Source organism: Orbicella franksi, chromosome 11, assembly GCF_964199315.1.
Source record: "Orbicella franksi chromosome 11, jaOrbFran1.1, whole genome shotgun sequence".
Taxonomy (NCBI): Eukaryota; Metazoa; Cnidaria; class Anthozoa; order Scleractinia; family Merulinidae; genus Orbicella; species Orbicella franksi.
In genome coordinates this window covers 4,299,188-4,310,000 of record NC_138155.1, presented here as the reverse complement: position 1 = coordinate 4,310,000, position 10,813 = coordinate 4,299,188, and positions in this window count along the sequence as shown.

Here is a 10,813-nt window from a genome sequence, read left to right as displayed (position 1 = left end):
CAGCTGTCTCTTCCAGCTCTTACTTTGGCTGTGGCTTTCCCTGTTACTGACACGCTTGTTTCCAGCATCTTTATGACGGGACGCACGGGGCTTCTCCTGTAAGTACCGCGGGAAATTTTCCTAGCATTCCTTACATACTCTCACTAGGGTTCTTCGTCTTGCGGCCAGGGAAGACGTCATAACCTGTTTCAGTGACATGTCGATGATATTAAATAAAAAATAAACCAGAAAGGGCCGATGGAATATGAGACAAGCTTTAAAATAAAGGCACGATATTAATAGTGCTTTAAAAGTAAATAGTGCGTTCGAGTCATTCTCGACGCTTTCAAATGATGGTGGACTCCACCGACGCCAATAATCTGGAACAAAACAAGGTCATTATCTATCGGATCACGTCTAAACACATGTGAAGAAAGACTTGGGCAGCAAAAAAACGTGAGCGGACAAAACCGGGCAATGCCGATAAATCAAGTAATCCCGCAATGATGAACGAATTACACAAAATGAACCTTCCTGTGCTTCTCCCCCTGAACCAAGTTCAGATCTACGAACTGAACTTAAAGATAGCAAAGTGCCTACGAATGGATGTTGAGCGCGGCGAGCAGACGTAAATGTCTTGTTTATCCAATGAAAGCCATCACAATAAACTCTGAGCTTGCATCGACATGGTTGTCCGGGAGTAAAAGAGCGCTTGATTAATCGATCTAAAACAGATCTTAAGGAATAAAAACCCAGGTGATCTGGAATACTTGTCTGAGTATGTCGTTAGCAGTGGAGCCACGTGCAGTATTATCATGCTTGCCAATTAAAGTTATTGTGTAGAAAATATCGCACAATTACACAACCGAGGGCAAAAAAAAAAAAAAAAAAGCGCGAGGAGAAACTTAGTACATGGAGCTAAGACAGATTGTCAGTGCTTTAGGTGACCATGCACGGCTACCAATGGCTTGGCCAATGGCTTGGCCAATGGCTCGTACACGCAACGAATCGTAAAAGTCCGTAAGTAACGACCTCCCTAAAAGAAATGAGCCCATCCTCCAACCCCTGAAAATAGAGGAACTAAGGTTCAAAAGTGTAATAATTTTTCCAATCAATAACCTGAATAACGTACGATAAACTGATGACGATTGAACTAGGAGGCTTCATGAAGCACCCTGGTAAAACAAACCTCGCAGAATTTTCATCAAGTAACAAGAAGGTACCAACAGGACCTTTCCTTCAAATTGAAATTACTAAAATTGACGACTTTGCATCATTTTTAACAGGAACGCATAAAAAAACGTTTAATCATATTGAAATTAAAAACTCGACCAGGGCAGTTAAATATTATAAAGCAGACTAACGTAGCAGTGCATCATGAACAGTAAAAATAGTTTAAGGTATCTTACATCACGGCCTACACACAAAGTGCCCACCCATCTGCCAGCGAACATAAATTTGAACGGCAACGAAGAATTTCTAAACGATTTATAAGAACTCAGTGTTTTACGAAATACACCCGCAGCCTTAGAGGAATACAGCCCTGTTCTCAGAGAATTAAAAAAAGAAAGAAAGAAAAAAAAAAGAAACCGGGAAGAGATACTTACAGTAGAAGTCATTTGCGTCCCCTCATGGGGTTAGAGATTCTCGTCCATATCAACTTTCTTTTCTCTCGTAAGTTCTCGCGCGTTTAAAGATGCGCCACATTCGCGTTTTAGCAGCGGGAATCCCAACCAATGCTTACCTAGCTTTTTAAAGATGCTACGTTTAGCCCTCTCTTTTGCTCTACACACGCGTATTTCACTTGTGGAAGTCTTTCGATTTGGACAGTGCTTGGGTGAGAGATTCTCGCCCATATCAACTTTCTTTTCTGTCGAAATTTCTAGCGCGTTTAGAGGTGCGCTACACTCAAGTTTTAGGTGCGGGAATCCCAACCAATGCTTACCTAACATTTTAAAGATGATTCTTTTAGCCCTCACCCAAATCTGCACACGGGTATTTCACTTGTGGAAGTCTATCAATTTGGACAGTGCTTGGGTAAGAGATTCTCGCCCATATCAACTTTCTTTTTTGTCGTAAGTTCTCGCGCGTTTAGAGATACGCCACACTCGCGTTTTAGGGGCAGGGATCCCAACCAATGCTTACCTAACTTTTTAAAGATGCAACTTTTAGCCCTGCCCAAATCTACACACATGTATTTCACTTGTGGAAGTCCATCGATTTGGACAGTGTTTGGGTTGGAGATTGTCGCCCATACCAATTTTCCTTTCTCTCATAAGTTGTCGCGCGTTTAGAGATGCACCACACTCGCCTTTTAGTTGCGGGAATCCCAAGCAATAATCACCTAACTTTTTAAGGATGCTACTTTTAGCCCTCTCTCAAATCTACACACGTGTATTTCACTTGTAGAAGTCTATCGATTTGGACAGTACTTGGGCGAGAGATTCTCGCCCATACCAGCTTTAAAGTGAAGAATGATCATCGCAGTAAGTTTTCCAATTTAAGCAATTGCAAAGAAGAAGCCTGAAAAAATCAGGGCTTCAACGGGATTCGAACCCGTGAACTCCGCGATACCGGTGCGATGCTCTACCAACTGAGCTATGAAGCCACACACTGGGAGCGAGGTCAATTTATTGAGTTCATATCTTCCCGTGAGGAGTGAAATGATGTGAAGTTTATATGAAATAAATCATATATGAACTGCGGTTGTAGATGAAAGTGAAGAATGATCATCGCAGTAAATTTTCCAATTTAAGCAATTGGAAAGAAGAAGCCTGAAAAAATCAGGACTTCAACGGGATTCGAACCCGTGACCTCCGCGATACCGGTGCGATGCTCTACCAACTGATATAAACTTCACATCATTTCACTCGTCACGGGAAGATATGAACTCAATAAATTGACCTCGCTCCCAATGTGTGGCTTCATAGCTCAGTTGGTAGAGCATCGCACCGGTATCGCGGAGGTCACGGGTTCGAATCCCGTTGAAGCCCTGATTTTTTCAGGCTTCTTCTTTCCAATTGCTTAAATTGGAAAATTTACTGCGATGATCATTCTTCACTTTCATCTACAACCGCAGTTCATATATGATTTATTTCATATAAACTTAACATCATATCAGCTTTCTTTTCTCTTGTAAGTTCTCCGGCGCCCGATTAGAGATGCGCCACACTCGCAGTTTTTCTGTCGGAATCTCAAACTATGTTTACTGGACCTTTTAAAGATGTTAGATTTGGCCCTTTCTCAAACTACACACGTGTGTTTCACTTGTGGTAGTCTGTCGGTTTGGACAATGCTTGAGTTGGAGGTTCTCGCCCATTTATATTTTTTCTCGCGTGTTTTTTCGCGTTTAGGGATGCGCCACACTCGCGATTTCGGTGTCGGCATCTAAAACTATACTTACTGGACTTTTTGAAGATGCTAGATTTGGCCTTTTCTCAAATCCACACACGTGTATTTTACTTGTGGAAGTCTATCGATTTAGACAGTGTTTAGGTTGGAGATTGTCGCCCATATCAACTTTTTTTTCTCCTGTAAGTTATCGCGCGTTTAGAGATGCGCCACACTCGCGTTTTAGGTGCAGGGATCCCAACCAATGCTTACCTAACTTTTCAAAGATGCTACTTTTAGCCCTCCCCCAAATCTACACACGTGTATTTCACTTGTGGAAGTCTTTCGATTTGGGCAGTACTTGAGTGAGAGATTCTCGCCCCTATCAACTTTCTTTTCTCTCGTACGTTCTCGCGCGCTTAGAGATGCGCCAAACTGGCTTTTTGGGTGCAAGAATCCCAACCAATGCTTACCTAACTTTTTAAAGATGCTACTTTTAGCCCTCCCCAAAATCTACACACGTTTATTTCACTTGTGGAAGTCTATCGATTTGGACAGTGCTTGTGTAAGAGATTCTCGCCCATATCAACTTTCCTCTAGTAAGTTCTTGCGCGTTTAGAAATGCGCCACACTCGCGGTTTTGATGTCGGGATCTCAAACTATGCTTACTGGACTTTTTAAAGATGCTAGATTTGGCCCTTTCTCAAATCTACGCACGTGTATTTCACTTGTGGAAGTCTATCGATTTGGACAGTGTTTAGGTTGGAGATTCTCGCCCGTATCAACTTTCTTTTTTCTCGTAAGTTCTCGCGCGTTTAGAGATGCGCCACACTCGCAGCTTTGGTGTCAGGATCTTAAACTATGCGTCCTGGACTTTTTAACGATGCGAGATTTGGCCCTTTCTCAAATCTACACACATCTATTTTACTTGTGGGAGTCTGTCGCTTTGGACAATGCCTGGGTTAAAGATTCTCACCCTTTTATATCTTTTTATTTTCCCTCGCGTGTTTTTTTGCGCGTTTAGCAATGCGGCACACGCGCGTTTTTGGTGTGTGGATCCCAAACTATGCTTACGAGGCTCTTTAAAGATGCTGGTTTTGGTCCTCCCCCAAATTTACATAATCGTATTTTACTTGTGGAAGTCTATCAATTTGGATAGTGCTTAGGTTGGAGATTGTCGCCCATATCAACTTTTATTTCTGTCGTAAGTTCTCGCACGTTTAGAGATGCGCCACATTCGCGTTTTAGGTGCGGAGATCCCAACCAGTGCTTAGCTAACTTTTTAAAGATGCTACTTTTAGCCCTCCCTCAAATCTACACAAGTGTATATCACTTGTTGAAGGCTATTGCTTTGGATGGTGTTTGGGTTGGAGATTCTCGCTCATATCAGCTTTCTTTTTTCTCGTAAGTTCTCGCGCGTTCAGAGATGCGCCACACTCGCCTTTTAGGTGCGGGAATCCCAGCCAATGCTGACCTAACTTTTTAAAGATGGTCCTTTTAGCCCTCTCTTTAGATCTGTACACGTGTATTTCACTTGTGGAAGTCTATCGATTTGGACAGTGCTTGGGTGAGAGATTCCCGCCCATATCTACTTTCTTTTCCCTCGCGCGTTTAGAGATGCGCCACACTCGCGGTTTTGGTATCGGGATCTCAAACTATGATTACTGGACTTTTAAAAGATGCTAGATTTGGCGCTTTCTAAAATCTACACACGTATTTCAGTTGTGGTAGTCTGTCACTTTGGACAATGCTTGGGTTGGAGATTCTCGTCCATTTATAATTTTTTGTCTCTCGCGTGTTTTCGCGCCTTTAGAGATGCGCCACACTCGCGATTTAGGTGTCGGCATGTCAAACTATGCTTACTGGACCTTTTGAAGATACTAGATTTGGCCCTTTCTCAATCGACACACGTGTATTTCACTTGTGGAAGTCTGTCGCTTTGGACAATACCTGGGTTAAAGATTCTCGCCCATTTATATCTTTTTTTCCCTCCGTGTTTTCGCGCGTCTAGCCATGCGGCAAATTCGCGTTTTTCGTGTGGGATCCCAAACTATGCTTACGGGGCTTTTTGAAAATGATAGTTTTGGCCCTCCCCCAAATCTACACAATCGTATTTTACTTGTGGAAGTTTATCGATTTGGAGAGTCCTTAGGTTGGAGATCCTCGCCCAAATTTCTTTTCTCTCGTAAGATCTCGCGCGTTTAGAGATGCGCAACACTCGCGTTTTAGGTGCGGGGATCCCCACCAATGCTTACCTAACTTTTTAAAGATGCTACTTTTAGCGCTCCAATAAATCTACAGACGTGTATTTTACTTGTGGAAGTCTATGGATTTGGACAGTGCTCAAAGTCGCCGAGACCGGGCTTCGCGCAGCGTGATTTTGATCAACTTTGGGTCGATTTCCAGGATCTTGGGTGTTATTTCCGAGTCCCAGAGGAAAAATTTTTGAACGCTTGGTTGTGAGCAGTCTGGCCGAAATATGACCACTTAGTGACTAGAAAGTCGCCGAGACCGGGCTACGCAAAGCCTGATTTTGACCAACTTTGGGTCGATTTCCAAGAACTTGGGCGATATTTCCGAGTCCCAGGGACGAGAAAACACGCGAGTGAAAAAAAGGTATAAATGGGTGAGAATCTTTAACCCAGGCATTGTGCAAAGCGACAAACTTCCGCAAGTGAAATAAACTTGTGTAGATTTGAGAAAGGGCCAAATCTAGCATTTTTAAAGAGCCCCGTAAGCATACTTTGGGATCCCTACACCAAAACGCGAGTGTGGCGCATCTCTAAACGCGGGAAAACTTACGAGAGAAAAGAAATGTGGTATTGGCGAGAATCTGTTACCCAAGCACTGTCCAAATCGAAAGACTCCCACAAGTAAAAAATACTTATGAGTAAATTTAAGAGAGGGCCAAAACTAGTATCTTTAAAAAGCCCAGTGAGCGTAGTTTAAGATCCCGACACCAAAAGTTCTAGTGTGCCACATAGCTAAACGCACGAGAAAAGACCAGGGAAAATTAAATTGACATTGTTGAAAATATCCACCCAAGCGATGTTCAAATCAATAGACTTCCACAAGTGAAATACACTTTGGAGATTTGGAAGAGGGCTAAAACTAGCATCTTGAAAAAGCGAGGTAAGCAAAGTTTGGGATCCGCACATCTAAAAGCGAGTGTGCCGCCTAGCTTAACGTGCGAGAACACGCGGGAGAAAAGAAAATTGACATGGAAAAGACTATCTTACCCAAGCACTGTCCTAATCGATAGACTTCCACAAGTAAAATACACTTGTGCAGATTTGGGGGAGGGCCAAAACTAGCATTTTTAAAGAGCCCCGTAGGCATAGTTTGGGATCCCAACACAAAAAATGCTAATGTGCCGCATCGCTAAACGCGCGAAAACACGCGAGTGAAAAAAAGATATAAATGGGCGAGAATCTTTTACCCAAGCATTGTCCAAAGCGACAGACTTCCACAAGTGAAATACACGTGTGTAGATTTGAGGGAAAGCTAAAACTAGCATCTTTAAAAAGTTAGGTAAGCATTGGTTGAGATCCCCGCACCTAAAACGCGAGTGTGGCGCATCTTTAAACGCGCGAGAACTTACGACAGAAAAGAAAGTTGATAGGGGCGAGAATCTCTCACCCAAGCACTGTCCAAATCGATAGACTTCTGCAAGTGAAATACACGTGTGAAGATTTGAGGGAAAGCTAAAAGTAGCATCTTTAAAAAGTTAGGTAAGCATTGGTTGGGATCCCCGCACCTAAAACGCGAGTGTGGCGCATCTCTAAACGCGCGAGAACTTTCGACAGAAAAGAAAGCTGATATGGGCGAGAATCTCCAACCCAAACACTGTCTAAATCGATAGACTTCCACAAGTGAAATACACGCGTGTAGATCTAAAGAGAGGGCTAAAAGTAGCATCTTTAAAAAGTTAGGTAAGCATTGGTTGGGATCCCCGCACCTAAAACGCGAGTGTGGCGCATCTCTAAACACGCGAGAACTTACGACAGAAAAGAAAGTTGTTATGGGCAAGAGTCTCTAAACCCATAAGGGGACGCAAAGGACTTCTTCTGTAAGTATCTCTTCTCGCCGATTTTTTTTTTTTTTTTTTAATTCTATGAGAACAGGGCTTTATTTCTCTAAGGCTGTGTATGTAATTAGTAAAAACACTGAGTTCTTATAAATCGTTTAGAAATTCTTTGTTCCAGTTCAAATTTATGTTGCTGGCAGATGGGTGGGCACTTTATATGTAGACCGTGATGTAAGATACCTTAAACTATTTTTACTGTTGATGATGCACTGTTACGTTAGTCTGCTTTATAAATATTTAACTCCTCTGGTCGAGTTTTTAATTTCAATATGATTAAACGTTCTTTTTATGCCTTCCTGTTAAAAATGATGCAAAGTCGTCAATTTTAGTAATTTCGATTTGAAGGAAAGGTCCTGTTGGTACCTTCTTGTTACTTGATGAAGATTCTTCGGGGTTTGTTTTATCAGGGCGCTTTATGAAGCCTCCTGGAATAAGCTATACCTTCCCTAGTTGAATCGTCATCAGTTTATCGTACGTTATTCAGGTTATTGATTGGAAAAATTATTACACTTTTGAACCTTAGTTCCTCTATTTTCAGGGGATGGTGGGTGGGCTCACTTCTTTCAGAGAGGTCGTTACTTACGGACTTTTACGATTCGTTGCGTGTACGAGCCATTGGCCAAGCGATTGGCCAAGCCATTGGTAGCCGTGCATGGTCACCTAAAGCACTGACAATCTATCTTAGCTCCATGTGCTAAGTTTCTCCTCGCGCTTTTTTTTTTTTTTTGCCCTCGGTTGTGTATTAACTTGTGCGATATTTTCTACACAAAAACTTCAATTGGTGAGCATGATAATACTGCACGTGGCCCCCACTGCCAACGACTCCGGGGGTTCCTTAGGAATTTCTGGGTGGGAATGTGCCGCCGGGACCCTGGGACCCTGGAACCCTTAGCCTATACCAGAGCTAGTTCAGCTGAATCTTGCTACCCTATACTAGAGTAAACTCCCCAAAACCCCCCATCTGTCGACACTATTGAGGTTGATTTGCCTAAATTTAAACTTGCCATCATTTGAAAGCATCGGGAATGACTCGAACGCACTATTTACTTTTAAAGCACTATTAATATCGTGACGTCATTTTAAAGCTTGTCTCACATTCCATCGGCCTTTTCTGGTCTATTTTACATTTAATATCATCGACATGTCAGTGAAACAGATTATGACGCTTCCGTGGCCGCAAGACGAAGAACCCTAGTGAGAGTATGTAGGGAATGCTAGGAAAATTTCCTACCATTTCTCTGCGGTACTTACAGTAGGAGCCCCGCGCGTCCCGTCATGTTGCCGTAATCTGCACAGTTGTTGCCATCAGACAGCAAGATTAGGTATGGACAATGAAGTACATTTTGGCTTCTAGAAATTTAATTGCGCTCTCTAAAATTATCTCCAAGTTAGTATTTTGCCTAGTATTTAGTAGTAATAACATGACATCATTGGAGGTTTGAAATAAAAAGCTGAAAAGGGTGTTTTAAATTGTCAAATAATGAGGTTGCCAGAGACTTTTCGGGCCTGGGGCCCGTTTCTCGAAAGCCCCGGAAACTTTTCGGGCCCGGAAATTAAAGTCGTAGCAAAATCTTGAACCCTACGATTACAGAGCTGTTTTATTCACATATTCTTAATATGAACAGAGGTTCCCTTCATACAAGAAGTTTCAGGCGTATACACTTCTCCGTTTTTAGATACAGATAAGCTAAAAATGGCTTTACGGGCCCGAAAAGTTTCCGGGGCTTTCGAAGGTTTTTCTCGAAGGTCCCAAAAAGTTTTCGCACCCGGAAATTCGTAGCAAAATCTCAAACATTATGATTACAGAGCTGTTTTATTTACATATTATTAAAATAAACAGAGGTTCCATTCCGTACAAGAAGTTTCAGACGTATACACTTCTCAGTCTTTAAGTACCGATTAACTAAAAATGGCTTTTCGGGCCCGAAAAGTTTCCGGGGCTTTCGAGAAACGGACCCGTGGCCCTTCTTCGCTGTGTTGAAAAAAGCCGTCACGAAACACGTCGGTTTTATTTTCCAGTTTCCTTAAAGTTTGCCTGCGATGGAGTAGTTTTCCAATATTTGGAGACTACCAGAACTCCTAGCTACATAAGCCCACGGATGCACGGATGTTAGCTTGATTTTACTTCTAAATGCTCCCGCAATTTATTCGTATTCGGTGTTTATAAAGCAAGGATTTTAGTCATTTTTTGAGACTGGAACGTATTACTGTAAGCCAGTATACGCCGGCAGCTTAGTTATTATGCATCGCATAAATATATACTTCAGAGTCTTACTTACTATTCAACTATAATCTAGCCTGCGTAGCTTGGCGGTTTATAAAGCTATTTGAATGCGCGCACAAAGCAGTGAAGCCGCTCCCCCAGGTTCCTGGCGGCCTCGCTGCTCGTTTTCGCGGCTTCGCAGCTTTGCGCGCGCGCTCAAATTGTTTAAAGCGCTAAGCTACGCAGGCTAACTCTACTTGGAAGATGCGTCATTTACCACCTAGTTCCCACGGCTTTTTCTTTGGAAATTAGGAAGGGCAGAAAAATTAAGGGAAGGCCTGGGAGCAAGGCTGAGCAGGTTGGACGACACGAAATGCTGAACTTAATAATGAAAAAGGACAATTATGGTCATTATTCTGAAAGTTCTCGAAGCTTGTGTTTGTACTAGGACTTTCCTCAGTACGGTAAACCTTTCTTTTGTCTTTGAGGAAGGGAAACATACCTACTTCAAACCAGAGAAGCCTGCCTCTGATTGTGCTGAAATTGACAGTTGTCATGGGGATCACCTGGATCCTGGGATTTGCGTTGAGTTTCTATCCCACTCCATATTTGGAATATCCATTCGTCATCATCAACAGCTGTCAAGGTAGGTTTCCTTGCCCAGATCGCTCTCCCCATTCACTCGTTATAGCATCAGATCTCTGCAGGTTGTACATGTATTCAGAGTCTTGTCATGTGATATCAAACTCAGACTTGACTGTCTAACTGAGCGAGTGTACATAGCAGCGGTTGCATAAAGGTTTAGACCAAAAGCGTGCTGGGAGTCCCTACTTCACAATTGCGGGGGTTCTTCACGAGTTTTGAAGTTTATTACTTGACGTCAAACCTGGGTTGGAGGGGGAGAGGGGGGGGGGGGGGTAAGGTTTTCCCTGATTTGTCGGTGATTTTGTCACAGCTAACTGAGCATTTACCAGCATTTTGTACTTCAAATACTTCTAAACCATTTTCTCTTTAATCATTAGGGTTTCCTTCCCTGCGTCTCAATTGCATTCAAGAAACGAGTCTTTACTTTGTACAAGCAGAGATTCATGACGGCTACTAATCCTGGACCCGCCACAGAAGCTCGGTCGCCTCTACAGCATTCTTAAACCTTGCAAGGGTAGAGTGAGGGAACTCTTGTCAAACTAATAACTTGGTGTTTTGAAAACATGCAA